At 46.9% G+C, this 16,946-nt stretch overlaps 1 protein-coding gene and 1 long non-coding RNA gene across 5 annotated transcripts in view; one reads left to right on the plus strand and one right to left on the minus strand.

The window, feature by feature from the left end:
• The first annotated feature begins 1,264 nt into the window (after positions 1 to 1,264).
• Positions 1,265 to 16,946, plus strand: part of Esrrg (estrogen related receptor gamma) — a 631,549-nt gene continuing 615,867 nt past the window's right edge. For 2 of the 3 annotated variants that reach the window (XM_052737972.1, XM_052737973.1), the window contains exon 1: positions 1,265 to 1,446. The gene's annotated coding sequence lies outside the window, so the exon portion shown is untranslated. The remainder of the gene's footprint in view (positions 1,447 to 16,946) is intronic. The other variant, XM_052737964.1, reaches the window with a different exon arrangement.
• LOC128110135 (uncharacterized) overlaps positions 3,936 to 16,946 on the minus strand; it is a 40,837-nt gene continuing 27,826 nt past the window's right edge. The window contains exons 2-6 of one of the 2 annotated variants that reach the window (XR_008218067.1): positions 16,299 to 16,506; positions 11,628 to 11,950; positions 6,189 to 6,332; positions 4,651 to 4,809; positions 3,936 to 4,080 (exon numbers count right to left, since the gene is read on the minus strand). This is a non-coding gene — a long non-coding RNA (uncharacterized LOC128110135). The remainder of the gene's footprint in view (positions 4,081 to 4,650; positions 4,810 to 6,188; positions 6,333 to 11,627; positions 11,951 to 16,298; positions 16,507 to 16,946) is intronic. The other variant, XR_008218069.1, reaches the window with a different exon arrangement.

Below are 16,946 nucleotides of genomic sequence, written 5' to 3' on the forward strand. Positions count from 1 at the left end.
GATTCCCAGCTTGCAACCCGCACCGAGAACCTTTGACCTTTTCGTGTAGAGGGTGGGCGGGAAGGTGTTGGGGAGAGGTAAACGGTGGGAAAGAAAAGGACCACCACCCTACAGGCCTCCTGCGGCCCATTGGGCGCCGTTGATCCCCAGCCCCCGCGTGCAGAATCCACCCTCTCAAGCGAGCGGGGCAAACCCTGTTCCCCTTCAACCTCTTCTTCCTGACACAATTCCCACACCAACCTACATTGACACTCCTACTGACCCGGGTCCCTCTCCTCTACGCGACACTCAGCAAAGCTTTGAAGCAGCAACCCAGCGAGCTTAGGGAGGTTGGAGTGCTAGGGTTTCCTGTCCTCAAAGATTATATTTTTGAAGAAACAAAATGAATATGAAAAATCGAACTAACCCATTCACCACCGTCCATATCACGGACGGGCCAAGGGACCAGAAAAAGGGTGGTCGCGTGGGGTGGGATTTCCAGGCAATCAAACAACTGGCATTATTCCAGATGGCTGGTGTGAACCCCGTGGGAAAAGGCAACTGCCCCCGGGGGCGGTTTAGGGTGGAGAGGGCTAAGTGGGGAAGAATTACTGGTGGCATCCCCGCAGCCCCAGCTGCAGCGAAACCCCGAAACCACAGCGCAAGTGAAAAGTCATGCCCTGGGTATGAGCAGTGACTCTCCAGGGTCCTTCCTGGGCGCAGGGTTCAAGCAAACCAACCCTGAGAGGTCGCTGGTACTGGAGGTCATTGTTGGGCCCGGGAAGGGCAACCCTGCTCTCCAGGTTACTCTTGTGGCTTCTGAATCCGCCCTGTCGCAATTCCTTCCCAAATGCGGGATTGCCCAAATTCCTACCCCGGGACCTCAAGTGAACCCCGAGTCTTGGCAGTTTCCCTGTCTCCCTAAAGGCCGTGGCTGGGCTAGTCCTCGGGGAAACTCTCCCTCGGCCTCCTCCCTCTCAGCACCGGGAGGCTTCGCCCTTCCTGGCTCCTGAGTGGCTGCAGGTGGAGCGAGGTAGGCAGAAGGGAATCTCTTGAAGCCAAGTAACAAAACTGCTGGAAATTGTAGAGACATTAAAAACCCGCTCCTCCTTCAAACCAGTCCCCTCCCAAGCCGTGCCAGGAGAGTGACAAGAGGGACGCCAGGTCTTTCCCCTAAGGTGTGTGTGAAGGTGGGGGGAGGTCCTTCGCAAATTTACTCCCGCTCCTTTCATTTGTTAGTTGATTCCATCTGAAAGTTTGCTATTTATAGTCTACACCCCGCAGCCCGAACCCTGCGCCCGATTCCTGGGGCGGAGTGCCAGAGGTCCCCGCGGCGCCCTGTCTCGCTGGTGTCCCGCGATTTGTTTGTTTCCCCCTCTTGCAGCAGACGACCAGGCGGACACCCTCGTGGACACCCAAAGCCACCATTCCCGGGAGCTCGGACAGCGGCCCCGCACTTGGGATCCTGTGAGTTGACGCCGGGCCTCCCTCCGGGTACACGCGGGAGGCGCTGTCGCTCGCCGCTGCGACCGCGTGGGTCGCGCTGTCCCCAGCCTCTGCCCCCTCCGACCTCCAGCCGGACGCTCTAGTTCGCTCTTTTCTCTGCTAGCCCCCCCACCCCCCGCTTTCCATTTGTGTGTCCCTCCCCATCTCCCCGCTCTAGCCGGCTCTCAACTTGAAACCGAGTTTGTTTCTAGACTCTGAGATGAGAGCCTAGTGGCCTCTCGGAGTGAGGCGGGAAGGGGGTGGGGGTGGGGGACGTGTGAGCTGCGTGCAGAGGACAGTACGGGTCCCGGGGGAGGGAAGGGGAGCCTGGGACCAGAGGGCGCCTACAAGCCCTCCGCGTTCGCCAACCCGCGCTCTGGGAGGAGGGGACGAGATGCGTCCCGCTAGGGATCTTTCCGGGAGTAGCTTTGGCGCAGCGCCCGCTTAGCATGGCGGTCTGGAGCTACCCGGCTGCTGTGCGAGCTCCGATTGATCTTAATCACAACCCCTTGAGTCGTCTCTGAGCAGAAAAGAGGGAAAAGGAAGGAAAGCAGTGGCCTGGGGCTGGTCAGAAAGAGTCAGGGTAAGGTCCGTCAACTCCAGCCAGGCACACTGGACTCTGTCATCCGTTTTTCCAGCCGTTGCAGTCTGGGCTTGCTTAAGGCGGGGCGAACCGTGGCTAAGGGTAGACCTTGACCTTGTCCTTTTCCCCCCTAAGCGTCGGAGCCTCAAGCACAGTTTCTGAGTTTTGGAAATCGACAGTCGGAATGTAGTGGGTATTGAAAGCTCCCGCACCCCCAGGGCAAAGCGAGCGCTCAGGCACGCGTGGACAGTGACGGGCTCTGGGTGACTGTGCGCGCTCAGCCGCGGCCAGACACTCTTTCCCGCAGGCGCGCGGTGGCCCGCTTGTGGCTCCTTCCTGGTGTGTCAAAGTGTCCTTTGCAATCTTGGCACAGGCATGGTCTCCATGGGGGAGCGACGCAGGGAAGGTTGTGACCGCAAAGAATTCTGGTTTCCTATCAGTCTGGCCGAAAATGAGAGCATGGGGAGTTAGGAGGCAGTAAATGCACGATCTGGGATTCACATCCATACCGTGGCCCAGTGTCCCTGCCGCTGCAAGCATGCAACCATCTCCATGCAATTCGTGAGCTCCGTCAATTTTCCTGATCTCACTCTTAGGATCCTTTTTGGAACTTCATCTCGCTCAAAGTCCTCAAGGCTGCCTTTGGGGATAGACTGGAAAGAGGGAAGGCTATGCACAGACTTGTAGTGGGGCCCATGGAGTGGGCCTCTCTGCATATCAGAAGTTCCCCACTGCCCACAGGACAAGGAGATGGCATGTTGTGTGTTGCCAGCCTCTGTCCTGCTTTCACACTGCAGGAACTGTCTGGTTCAGGCTGGATGGTGGGCGCTCGTCCTGATCTGCCAAGAATCTCCCTGAAGCCGGCTTGAGACAGTTGCAGTTCCTCTGCCAAAAGCAAAAGCCAGTTTCTGCCACTGTCCCCAGGCACCTTTCGGAGCTGTGGTTAAGTACAGATCTTAGCACCATCTCATAGCTAAAAACTGGTGGCATTGACCCTTGCTGTCCAAATCTGGGGACGAGAAGCCTGTGTTATCGTCTCTCTTCCACCTACCTCTTTCCTACCCCTCCCAAGATAATGGATGCCTTTTCTGGGTTTGTGGGAGCTGCTGGCTGTGTTTAAGGGGAAGGAAGGAAGGAAGGAAGGAAGGAAGGAAGGAAGGAAGGAAGGAAGGAAGGAAGGAAGGAAGGAAGGAAGGGAGGAAGGAAGGGAGGAAGGAAGGAAGGAAGGAAAGAAGGTAAGAAGGAGAAGGGAAGGGAAGGGAGGGGAAGAGACAGGAGAAAGGCATGCTGAAAGAAAGGTCTCTGTAAAAGGGAATGGACACTTGCTGCCTGCTTCTCTGTGTGTGCTATGAAAGGAAAGCCTTAGGAAGGGCAGGAGCTACCTCTAAAGCAAACCTTTCTTTACTCCCAAGACAAGGGTCTTCCGTATTTGGACTCAAAAAGTCATTGCTTAGAAGATGCTGACCTGACCTGAGATGGAGAGAGCCAAGTGCCCCTCCCAGCAACTAGGTGATTCTACTTTGGTATAAACTCTTAAGGTGAACACAGCCCACAAGGCTCCTGGACTTCCCCGAAGTATTTGGCTTGCATAAGCTTTGTGATCTGCAAGCTGGACTAGGAAGCTTCCTTTGCTCAGTGAAGCAAAATAAACTTGCCTCACACCACTGTGCTGGGGTGGGAATCCCTGGCTTCTGGGTTCCCTGGTGCAGGCTCACTTCTGTCTGCCGGCCAGACTTGTCTTGAGGTGGCTTCCAGCCCCCTGGGCCTCTCCTCACAGGTCAAGGCTTTAGTGGAGAAGTTCTCCTTCAGAGTGTGAGACTCATGACATTTCCCTCAAAGCAGCTAGAACCAGGGAAGGAAGAGTTAGGGGAAGAAAGAGGCAGCAGCAGACAGGAGACCTGTTTGTTTCCAAATCAATGATGAATGAAGAATTGTTCCTCTCCTGTATGGCCCATTTTCAAGGAACTCTGGACAGCGGCACAAAGCAGCGTCCTTTCTCAAACTCTTCAGTTTTCTGACTTACAAGTCAGCCCCTAAAAGAGGTGATTCCAGAGATAGTGCAGTCAGATTTCCAGGCTTCTCTTCCACGACCTTACATTATAGTTACAAACCGTGGCTACTTTTTAATCTTTTTTTTCTCCCCTTCCCCCCTTTTTTTCTTTTGGTGGCTACTGAATGCCCTGGAGTGAGCAACCTGGAGTGAGAACTCTCCTAATCAAAAGAATTTTATGTCCCTGAAATTTCTTGCTGGGGGACTACTTTCCCTTTCTTCTTCAGACCCACCTCCATGGCTTTGGCTACCAGTCTGCACGTTAGGAGTGCGGCTGAGCTACCTGGGGACTAAGATGACCTCAGAGTCAAGCACAGGTACCCTTCTCACTTCCCCCCAAGTGTTGCTGGGAGAAGGAGTACACCAGCTTGGGCAGAACCCCAAAACAATCCTGTTAGCTTCCAGCTTTCCCACTCTTTGCCTGCCCCCAATACAGCAGGGCCTTTCTTATGTGAGGAACCCTGGTCTCCACAGTGGGATGATGTGCCCAGTTTAGCTGCTGCCTTTCTTCCAGGGACCTTTCTGCCAAGAGATAAGAGTGGGCTTTCCTTACTGGATTTCATTTGGTCATTAAATGTACACGGTTCCAGGCAAAGAGCTGAGACCCCAGATCCAGGTGGCAAGAGGAGAGAGACAAAGGAGATGTCCGGATGGACGAGGAACTCTTGTCCATCTCTCTGCGTGTCTCAGGATCTGCACCACCATCACACACCTTAAGGGGGGGAAACAACAGTCAGAGGATCTGCGACCATGGCAGCCACACCCTGAGGTTGAGGTCTGTGTTTTGGCCAACTGCTTTCACAGTCCGACAGCCAGAGTCGTTTACAACCTAAACAGCTTTCTGAGCCCATCTCTGTCTCGAGAATCTGACAGGAAGTTCTTTTCAAGTTCTTGTTCACCTTCAACTGGTTGGTTTCGATTTCTGTTTCTCAAATTTCCTTGCAATAATAGCCCTCGAACCAGGTTCTGTTTAGCTTCTGCGGGGCAGGATGATTCACCCCAGTTTCCCGGGTTGTTCTGGCTAAAACTGCCTTTGCCCTCATCTGACTGAGTTAGACACATACTTGAGATGAAAGACAGGGATTTTTTTTAAAAACTAGAATCATTCAAATACTCCCCCCTCCCTTCTGCTCTCCTCCTTCCCTCCTCTTCCTTCTTCTGCAGGTTTGGAATAAATCTGGTCGTGTAAACATTTAAACAGACATGTCATAAAGATAAGCATGACTTTTTATGTAGTGAATTCTTTGAGGTATTTTCAAGTCATATACCAGATTGTTAAGGCAACTCCAGAACACTGCTCCTTTCACAGGAACTGAGCACTACACCCATTTTTAGACTCTTAGAGTTCACTTTGCCCTGTGTCTTTATTCTCTTATCCAATTGAGTTTGTGATCAATTGTTTTAGCAAGCACTCTTTCAAATAGATTTCCCCCCAACTTTTAAAATGTGTCCAATTTCCCTACCCATGCAACCTACTTGATAGAAGTTTGCAGTTCAGAAAAATAAAATACAGAAGGTGTAGTTTGTTTCATAGACCTGGTTACTAAAGCTGTATTTTATTATTGTTTTTAAGTTTTTTATTTGGCAATATTGGAGAATGAACCCAAGGCCTCATACCTGCTAGGAAAGCATTCAAACACTGAGCTACATATCAAAACTGAAAGCTGTATTTTATTGCCAACGTTGTGATGGTAAACACATCAAAAATCCGTGAAACTTTTTTTTGGGGGGGGGGTGGGAGAAAAGTGTATGTCATCTTTTTCAGCAAGGTTTGCTGAGTAATTAATTTGTCTCCAATGCTCTTTATTTCCCTATGTCAGACAGACTGCTCTGCCCAACTTACTTACCTGATGCCGATTAAAGAAAGATTCAGATTACTGATCTCTGAAATCCTATCCCTCTTCTTTCCAGTAGAATTAATGTGCAAATATTTTTAATTACACATTTCAGCATAATTTGCAAGGGAGAAGGTTCCACATGTACCCTTTAATGAACAGTGGCCAAAGTGGCTACACTTTACAGAGGACATTTGAAAATGGAGAAGTAGCATGGGATGGACTAAAGCTTCTGCGGGTGGACTGATAAACTCACCAATGCCACTCAAGGGCCAGGGGCTAATGCTGAATGTCACAGGAGAAAAGGATCTTCAGTGTGCAGTGTGTGGGTGGAGCTCTGGCGGACTTCAGCTTCGGAGGTCTGCTGAGGTTATGTGACTCCCTTGTTTGATTCCCTGCACTGAAAAATAAATAAATATTGAGGTGATGTATTTTGTAAGGAGAAGCAGCCTTTGCATTTTCCCACCGAAGCCTTAAAGTAGTACTGTTTTTATCTTTAAATGTGGTATAAAGTTCAGATAACAAAAAACTTATCACTTAAGTGTGTGTGTATGTTTGTGCTTGTGTGTGTGTGTGTACATGTGTGTGTGTGTGTGTGTGTTTGTCATGCATGCATGTGCACATTTGTATGGGTGTGGGTGGGTATTTGTGCATATGTGTGCACACAGAAGTATCCTCTTAGATCTGGGTATCTTCTTAGATCTCTTTACATGTATGTATAAATGTATGTATACATGCATGTATATATGTATATATGCATATTTTATTACAGCATGTGGAGGCCAGTTTGAGAAGTGTTCTTTCTTTCCTCTGGGAGGCAGGGAATCTTTTCCTGTTTCTCCTTCTGTGGTCCTGTTGCCCACCCACCAACCTCTGAGCTTCCTGGGCATTCCCCTGTCTCCACTTCCCTTCTCTGTTTGGGGATTATAGGATTACAGACATGCCACACATCCCATAGGGACCCTCCCTTTGGTTCCAGGGGATCTAAGGCAGCTTTCACAACTGCTGCTTTTACTGTTGAGCTGTCTCCCTGGACCCCGTTTTTGAGACAGGGTCTCTCACTGACCTGGAGTTTTATCAGTTTGCCTACTCAAGCATCAACAAGCTGCAGTGAGCCACCTGTCTCCAGGTCCTCCCCAGCTCAGGGGTTACAAACAGCAAGTGGCCTGCTGTTGTTTTTGACTTGGGCACTGGGAACCTAAACTCAGGCCTTCATGCTAGCGCAAGCAGGGACTTCTACAACTGAGCCATCCCAGCTCCCAACTCTGATGAATTCTAAGTTAACAGGAGGTACTTGTGATATTGGCTGCAGTCTGCGTCCAAAAGACTCAATTTAGACACAGCTCCTGAAAAAAAAATCCAAAAAAAAAACCCAAAACAAACCAAATGGAGTCCTCCATAATGAGGACTCTTGGATATCGCCTACACTCTATTAAAAGCAGACTGCCACAGTATGGGAGAATCTACCCCTGTTGTTCAGGAAGCAGAAATGGCTGGGACTCCGCTGACCTTTTTTGCTAGAAGTTCTGACTTACTCAGATAAGCTGTGCTCCATGAATGAGACCTTTTATTTCCAGATGACAGTCACTGTTATTTTAAAAATTATTACTATCAAATTCATCTACCAAGAAATTTCAAACAGCCTCCTCTGTTTAAATAACATTAAGGATCTACCTTAAGCCAACAAGAACCAGGAAAATATAAGTAAAGGTCGACAGATTGTCCCTAACTAGTTTCTAGCCTACAGGCCTGGGTAGTCAGGTAATATGCTGGTAAATTTCCTGGGAGAAAGATCTTGGAGTCAGAAGGGAAAGCAAATCACTACAAGACATTGTTTAAAAGTTAGCTGGCATAGTGGCTCCTGACTGTAGTACCAGTACCCTAGAAGCTGAGGCAGGGGGATTGCTATGGGTTCAAGGCTACCTTAGGTTGCATAGTGAAACCCTGTCTCAAAACATGATTAAAAAGTCAGTAAAAGAGAATGCATAGAAATGGACATTATGGAATGTCAAGGCGCCTCTTACCTCATGTTGGTTACTTTTGGACAATTCATTAACTGATTGAAATAATACACACATTGGTTTGAATCAAATTTTTGTTTCACTTAGTTATCAAGTTATGAGATAACAAGGCCTATTGCACATGCAAGCTCGAGCCCTCAGATTTTTCCAGTTGCCTTGGCAGCCTGGGTTTCTGGTTGTGTTATCTTCTGGAGGGTGCTGCTGGGAAAGCCACTGGACACTTTGTAAATGCCATGCATAGCTGTTGCCAGACAAGAGTCCCGAGGACCTCCAGGGGCACACATACCTTTGCTGTGGAGTCACTCCTCCATCTCATAGTTATGATGAGGATAAAAGTGAAGGAGTACATAGGAGACACACAGCATGTCAAAGGAATTGTGTATTTTCTTGTTTACATAGGCATTATTCTAAGACTTACAATTATTCTAAAAAAATGAACTGGGTATGGTGAGACATGCCTGTAACCTGGTACTCGGGGGCTGAGACAGGAGGCTCATGAGTTCAAGGCTGCTCTGGGATGCATAGAAATACCAAAACTACAATAGCAATGACAAGTAAGAAATAAGCTAGGGGATTCAGTGTATGTAGTGCAGTGGTAGAATGCTCGCATAGTATGTATGATGATTAGCTTTGATCACCAGCAAAACAGCACACACACACACACACACACACACACACACACACACACACACACACACACATTTTCTCAAACAATATTGTAAAGTAGGTACTCTCATTGTGTGCATTCTAAAGGTTGAACAAATGGAGACATATTCATATAGCTGATGGGAGACAGCTGGAGTTTTTTATGTTTACTTGTTTTAGGAGACACAGTCTCGTGTCGCCCAAGCTAACTTTCAGCTTGCTATCTAGGCAAGTTTGGTGTTGAACTCCCATCTTTCCACTTCTACCTCTTGACGACTGGAATGGCAAGCCTGTGCCACCAATGCTGCCAAGAACTAGATCTGGGACCACAAAGTCTACTTCTAGAATCCTTGTTCTGGTTTATCTGCTACAGCATAATAACTGCTTAAAATTAACACCTACAAGTTTCATATGAAAACCTAACTCTACATATTAATGGATTCAATGTGTATTACTTGGGTACCTATTACCTTACCAGGCGTCTCTTGAAGCATAGAAAGTTCTAGCAACACTCAGCTGCTTTCCTCCATCTGTCATGGCTGTAATCACCAGAAATGGATTGTTTCTGTCACCTGTACTCGCTAACCAACCTTGGCCGTGCTGTTTTCTTTTCTACCTGCTTGAGTCCTAGGCTCAGCTATTTTGTTACAACTAACATAGGCTGAAGGCAAGCAGAACAACCATTATAATCAAAGCCCATAGAGGAAAGGCAATGACAGCCAGATAGAGGACCTTCAAGCCCAAGCTTAATTGTCCGAAGGCCTTTGCTGCTAGCGGTGACCCGACCACAGAGCAATGAGGCCTCACGTTGGTTGGTGAGTTGCTGTTTCTTTTGGTTTGGACCTGTCATTTCCAGCTTGAGGAAGACCAGTGGAGATCATCAACTCTTCACAGGATCATGCCCTGGAGGAGGGAGAGGTGAGGCTCATGAGCACACACCCCCTCCCCCACATTCCCTAAAATTACATAGGTGGAGGAAGGCTAGGGTGGATGGGTTTCCAGGACAGTATAGAAGTAGTAACTTTCAAAAGGGCTCTTCAGTGGTACAGGTGCCTCTTTTTGTGATTTATACACTTTGCAGGGCAGACTCTTCAGTGAGGTGGTCGACTTGAATGGAATCCTTTCTTTTTCTTTTTTGGGTGGTGGTGGTTTGTTTTCTGAGGGTTTCTCTGTGTAGCCCTGGCTGTCCTGGAACTAGCTTTGTGGACCAGGCTGTCCGAAAACTTAGAGATTCTCCTGTCTCTGCCTCCTGAGTGCTGGGACTAAAGGTGTCTGCCATCATGCCCAGTAAAACTCTTTCTTTAGTGTGTGTTGATGACCTCTTTATCTAGAGTGAAGAGAAATCCACATTTCTTTCCAGGGCAAGTCATGTGACCCTCTTCAAACAGTGCAGCAAGTACTTAAAACAAAGTTTAAGCATCAGAAAGGTGGGCTGGGGATGTACCTGTTTGTAGACTGCTTTCCTAGCATGCCCAAAGCTCGGGATTTGATCCTTGGCATTGGATAAACCAGGCATGATGGCAATTACTAGCACTTGGGGTGCTGGAGGCAGGAGGATCAGGAGTTCACGGTCATCCTCAGTCATACAGTGAGCTCAAGACCATCCTGCACTACAGGAGACTTTGTTTTAAAAGTTCATCACAGTGGGTATGAACAAAACCAATTTTACAAAAAGCCAACAACAATATAGATAGGCAGGAAATATATGGCCATCCTCCAGATGTAGCATCGAAGAGAAGCCTGAGAACCACCTGGGAGGCTGAGGCTCCTCAGTTTCTGTTTTCTGTGTCATCTAGGAGGCAGAGATCAAACACTACCTGGTCCTCCAACAAGCCAGCTTCAGAGTAAGTCGCCTTCAGAAAACAGTCAACCCAGCCTGTAGCGCTTTCAGAACCTTCCTGCTGTGCTGTGGGGCAGTTCAGAGTGATGGCCATGGTGCCTTAGCTTCTAGAAAAGCCTCTGAGTGGAGAGAGAGTGAACTGACTGCACTGGGCACCTTTTCATGGTGGTGTATATTCTGGTGCACTCTAGTTTCTAAATTATAATTGTTATTAACAAGGGTGTTTTATTAGTCAAACAGTCCTTCTGTAAATATGCCAATGTCAAACAAAGTGTTGGTCATTTATTGCTCTTGAGACTAAAGGGTCTGTTCCTTCAAGGTCTGATGCCAAGCAGATGAAACAATGGAATGTTCTGTGTGCTGTGGCCAATGTCCTATTTCTTGGCCTTCTTGGTGATTTGGCAAATTCCAGGACCATAAGCATGAGCCTAATGTACTGTCTACAGCTTACCCGAGGCTGGTTGACACAGGAGCACATGTCTCAGTTGGGCCAGCCCTGTTTTCTGTCTTTCGATATTAGAAACCTGGTTTGTGCCAGCATGCTTTTGTGCCGTGATTTTTTTCTTCTTGAAACACTACCAGATATTAACACATCTGCAGACTCATCATGTTGTTGAACAGTGTGTTTTTTCTGCCTGCTGGCTTTCAAGGCAGAACTTCATACATGTCCTCCTTACACAGTGCTGTGGGGTAGATGGGTTTAGAAACGCTGTCATGAATTCCATAGAGGAAAGCAAGGTTCTGGAATTATTTCCTATGATGGTACAGCTCACAAGGGTGCAGGCCTGCAACTCAAATCCATCCCTCTGATTCCAAGCCCATGTCCCTGACAGCATGAAAACAACCCATAGTTTCCAGATAGAAGATGTTAACATGTATATTACCCCCAAATGGTTTCTTGAGAAATATGTTTGTGAAGTCATGGGTTCCCCAACTTTCATTACAGGATGCTTCAGAGACTTGTGTGAACTCACATGTCCCATGACTGTCAGAGGGGGTTTGAGATGTGGTGCTTTCTAGACTATTTACTGTCTCCTTTATAGAGAAAATAGAAGTATGCAGAACACATCAGTGAACTCCTGTGATCTCTGAAGGACCCATGGTACTAGTCTAGATATGGAGAGTGTTATTCATGAACATGGGAACCACCAGACCTCCCTCCTTCCCCAGGATGGTGGTGTCTTCATACCCTAGTGAATGTAGGTCTCTTGTGTGAACACTGAGGGCAGGATAGAGTCAAAAGGCTGGTGTCCAGGAATCCAGATCAGCTTGGGGTTGTCTCTGAAGGTCCTGGGTTGGGTGTACATTTGGACACAGAGTGGATGCCAGAGGAGTCTCTGCTCTCTCCAGCTGAGGATGTTTGAGGCAGAATCCTTGTCCTTCAAGGATTCTGGGACCATCTTGGAGCAGTCAATGTGGGGAGGGTAGGCTGATAGGAATCTCATGCCAGGCCTCCTACACGTACGGCTGCCATTTATTAGAGGGATTCCCAGTCTTTGGCTAGGTACAGAGCTATGGGGAAAAGGGAAACATAGGATCTGGTAAGAGTTACCTTAATCCAGATATTTACCCACTCTCTTCTCTTCTTCCTTCTCTCCCTACCTCCAACTTTCCTTTGCCCCCCTTCCCCCCCACTATTTCATCCTTCCTCCTCCTCTTCTTCTTCATCCTCCCCCACCTCTCTTTCACTGTCAGGAAGTATCTGTATCTAAAGAGAAAAAGGAGAGCTTGGCAACTGCTCAGATAAACCAAGAGTGGTGTCCTCACCTGATGGATAGATGTAAATAGTTTAAACTGTTGACATTTATCAAATTACCCTGAAACCTTCCACATCACCACCTTGCTTCATACACATGGAGACTTCTTAAAGAAGCCTTTCAATATTTGTTTTTCTTAGTTATCATAACATTCAAAGGTGTGTCATCTTTTTGTTAAGTGCATACTGTACACATAAGCAGGCCTTAGCACCTTGTATTCTTGTGTGCATGTAAAATGAAATAAAGACATGTAGTATTATCCCAATAATTCAGGTAGCCATTATCTGAATATCTAAATACTGGAGGCAAATTATGTTCTCAGCGTTTCCAGAATGATTTGAATACATGTTTAGCTCTTCAGTCACTGGGAGGATTCTTCAGAACTCTATGAGCTGGTCTCTTCTCTCCCAGTCTTAGTGGAGTTTACTCTTCCCATAATTCTCAGTGAAGAAACCTAGAGGTCAGTGGCTGCCTGCAGGGAAATTGTATCTGAGGTTCTTTCAGAAAGAGTGGGACTCAGTGCTGGTATGGTCCTAAACAGACATCTGCTAAGTGATAAATGGAAGGGGTGCCAGCACCGTGATAGGCTTTGAGGAACTTCATCTGTCCACAAAGATCAGAGCAGGCTCACTCCAGGAGATTGCTGTGAGACCAGAGGTAAAATTGGTGGAGCTTTTGACAAGGGAAGAGATAGCTTGAGGTTTTATATAAGAAGGCAAGAATGTGAATAGAGACAGAAGTGGGATGATGGAAGGTCTACTGGGAACACAGTAGAAGCATATTTAGGATGAAGGGAGGGGGTGTTAATCGGGAAGAAGATGAGGACTAATACTATTCAGGGCTCCTTGGGTACCATATACTTTAAGGTCCATGGACCAGCTGTCCTCACATCAAGCAAAGAGGATTATTATTGATTGTTGTGGCATATCCAGTGCATAGCTTTTCTCCTGGGAAGTGATTGCTAAGAAGTACAACATTTCCCAGAATCTTTTGCAACTAGTTGAGGTCAAGCAATTGTTCTTAGTGGTGGACAGTGTCTATCTGCCTCACTGAACTGATTAGGAAACCAGTGTGCCTTTTCTATCACGGGCAGTAGAAGGGGATGGGCTATACACAATTCGACATCACAGGGGAAAGGGAACCATGAAAGGAGGGAGACTGAATCTGTCCTGGGTTTCGTGTACTGAGAAGTGAGTCTTCTTTGGGTCAAGCTCTGAGATGTATGATTTATCTTTCAGAGCAGCAAGAGTTGCCTTGATCAAGATGGTCATTATTACAGGCCTATTTCACCATGGTTCATACGTGACTCGTGGTCACATAACTAGTGAGAGTAAGGGCCAAGATGCAGGCCCGGGCTTGTCTTCACAGTACTTCTCTGGGTTCAACACTGCCTGCATGCTCAGGAGGATGGAGTCTCCCTTGTCACTCCAGACATTGCTTCCAGGTCAAGACAGGTGTGAGTAATTGTTGATGTAGTAATTCTACTTGAAAGTCTATATTATTAGGGGATAAAATAAGTGCCTTTAAAAATAAGAGTCTGTGGCCTGAAAACATGGCATTGTGAGACGCGGCTCCGTGAAGACATGGCTTGCCTTTCAGGAGAGAGGACCTGAGTTCTCATCTCTAAAGCTAACAGAAAGTTGGAAGGGGTAGAAGGCATCTACAATGCTGGCACTCCTAAGGGTAGATGGTGAGAAGGTGATATTCACGAATGTTTTCAAACTTTTCTCTCTTTTTTTCACCTCTTTTGAAACTGTCAACTCCTTAATCCCTGCTTTAGCTCACACTGCTTCGACTTCTAAGTCATCTCTTACGTAGACTAGTAGCATGGTCACGGGGTCTCCCAAATCTTCACCCTGTCTCTTATATCAACCTATCAAGGGCATTCTTCATACAGCTGGAGAGTGATTTTTCTAAAATGTAAATCTGATCATCACTTCACTCTCTTTTTACAACTCTTCACTGATTTCCAGTGGCACACATCCAAATTGCTTTACAGAGCACAAGAGGCCCTCCATGGCGCATCCTCAAATCTCTTCAGCCTTGTGTCTGACACTTCACTGTCCCCTATCCCAACTTCAAACACAGTGAGCAGTGTTTCACCTCTGTCTGCTTGCTTCTGTGTGTTCCTCCTGCTTGCTAAATGATTATGTATCCTTCAAGGCCCAAAGGGGATGACCCCTCAACACCCGCCTGGTGACACTCTGTCTACCCTCTTCCAGGGAAAGTACATTGCTCTTTCCCCATGTTACTATGCTGAGGGCTCCCTTTTCAGACTTGTCTTGTGGAATGTCTGTCGAGCATTAGTTGTGAGCAGAAATAGTTCTGGTTTCTGCCCTGCCAGTTGCTTGCGCTCTTATAGCATAACTGAGTATTAGTCAGATATTCTCACAGATAAATGTGAAATCACCACTGGGGTTCACTACATGGAAATGGAGAGGATACAGTGTAGGAGAGTTGAGCTGATATGGGGAGACAAGAGAGACTGACTATCAAAACAGACTTGTGTTGAGATGTGAAAGTTGACCTATGTACCCGAAGAGAATGGACTGAAGGTAGAGGAGATGGAGGAACCCCATGGAAAAGGGAATTTGAATCTGTCATGGTGAGTGTGTCTGTAATCCCAGCCCTCAGGACACCAAAAGGAGGGTTCTGAGCTTGAGGCAAGCCTGGGCTGATTCCGTTATTCTTATTGTTTTTCTCAATTGTGTGTGTGTGTGTGTGTGTGTGTGTGTGTGTGTGTGTGTGTGTGTGTGCATCTGTCTGTCTGTCTGTCTGTCTTCTGTCTGTCTGTCTGTCTGTCTAGGTGCCATGCATGTGTAAATACCCAAGGAGGCCAGCCAGAGATGTCTGATCTGAGGCTGGAATTGTGAGCTGCTCTCATGAGTGCTGGTAATAGAACTTGGATTCCCTGAAAGAAGACGAAACCCTGAACTGTCTCTCCAGCCCCTAGCCTGGGGTACAGAGTGAGGCATTGTCTCACATAACAAATCACCCTCAGATAAAGGGGAATATAGGGACTCAATAAAAACAAGGTTCAGTGAGTTGTGTGGGTGAGGCACAGGAGGACGCTGGAGCAGCAGGGCTGGACACTGAAGAATACTGTGAGCCATTTTGCCTTACATGGGTTTCCGTTTTATCCGGCAGGAATTTGAAGCCATATTAAAAGACAGAAAGGACTAGAGATGTGGGTTAGGAGTAAAACGCTTACTTGTCAAGCAAGGCTCTGAATCCCCAGCCTTGGGATCAGGGGGAATAAGAGATAGAGAAGACAGGATTTCTTTTTCTTTTTCTTTCTTCCTTTTTTAAATAATTCATCCTGGGCTGGAGAGATGTCTCAGCTGCTCTTATTACATCCATATTGGACAAGTCACAACTGCCTGTAACTCCAGCTCCAGAGGAATCTGACATCCCCTTCTGGCCTCCAGGGGCACTGCCCTCTTTGCATATACCAAGATACAGACACACATGCATACACGTAATTCAAAATAAAAACAGCTAAAATCATAAAGAGTTCATCCTATCTGCTTTGTGGACAGAGAGTTTAGAGTTGTCTAAGTAGGTGATGGTGACTCATTAAATATGTGCTGCCGAATGTGGTGGTACAGACTTTTAATCCCAGCATTTGAGAGGCAGAGGCAGGTGGATCTCTGTGAGTTCAAGGCCAGCCTGGTCTACAAAGTGAGTTTCAGGACATCCAGGGCTGTTACACAGAGAAAACCTGTCTCAAAAACAAAAACAAAGACAAAAAACAACATGTGCTGAGGTATTGAATGAGGGTTGTGATGGAGGGGATGAAACAGAGTATTTTTAGGACTAGCTACAATAGACCAGTTAGAAGTTGTCTTTCCTTAAATGGATGTGAAGGCTAATGTGTGGCGCCAAGGCACAATGTGAGAAACTCAGTGTGAAGAGTTACAATGTGAGGTTGTTTAATTCACTTTGCCATAGAGAAAACGAAGTTAGATAATGACCTTGAAGTAAGAAAGGGCTGCTTGAGTTCAGTTTGGAGATTCTTCCCCATGCTTGGTGAGCACGTTTCTTTTGGGCTCACAATGAGTCAACCCCTTATAGAGGGGGCAGGTGACAAGGAAGCCGCTTACCTCACGGTGGTCAGAACACAAGAGGAAAGGAGGGACAGAGCAATTCATGTCCCAATATCCTTTCCAGGGCCCTGCCCTGTTGATCTAACTTCTTTTCCACCAGGCCCAAGCTCTGAAAGTCCTCACCAGCTCCTCACAGTGTCACAGGCTGACAATCACACTCCTGGGACTTGGCTCTGGTGGGGCCATTTAAGATAAGAGCAGGTACCTTGGGAAGAATCAGGAGGGTTAGTCTCACTGTATGTCACCTGTATTTCTATTTCTTCATAGTTACCATGCTATAATTATATTTATGCAAGTCTTAGTAGGCTGTGAGCTGCTTGAAGCAAAGAGAAAGCATTTACTTATTATTATTCTTTTTCATTTTTTGTGTCCCTTGTTCCTATCCTTGTAACTGTGTATAATATTTGCCGAGTAATGCCTTTGCAAAATACTCCAACTGATCCAAAGGCCTGCACATTTTCCCCACACCAATAATAAGGAGGAAGGAACAAAACAGACTGGAAAGGCAAGTTGGAACTCAGTGGTGGAGTGTTTTAAATCCCTGGCTAAGAAGTTACATTAAGACATAAAATGTAATTAAACTTCAAGTTTACATTTACTTTCCAATCCAATCTTTGTTTCACATAGTGCCTCTGTTATTTTCAA

Source organism: Peromyscus californicus, unplaced genomic scaffold, assembly GCF_007827085.1.
Source record: "Peromyscus californicus insignis strain IS unplaced genomic scaffold, ASM782708v3 Scaffold_14__1_contigs__length_90479793_seg_2, whole genome shotgun sequence".
NCBI classification, from domain to species: Eukaryota; Metazoa; Chordata; class Mammalia; order Rodentia; family Cricetidae; genus Peromyscus; species Peromyscus californicus.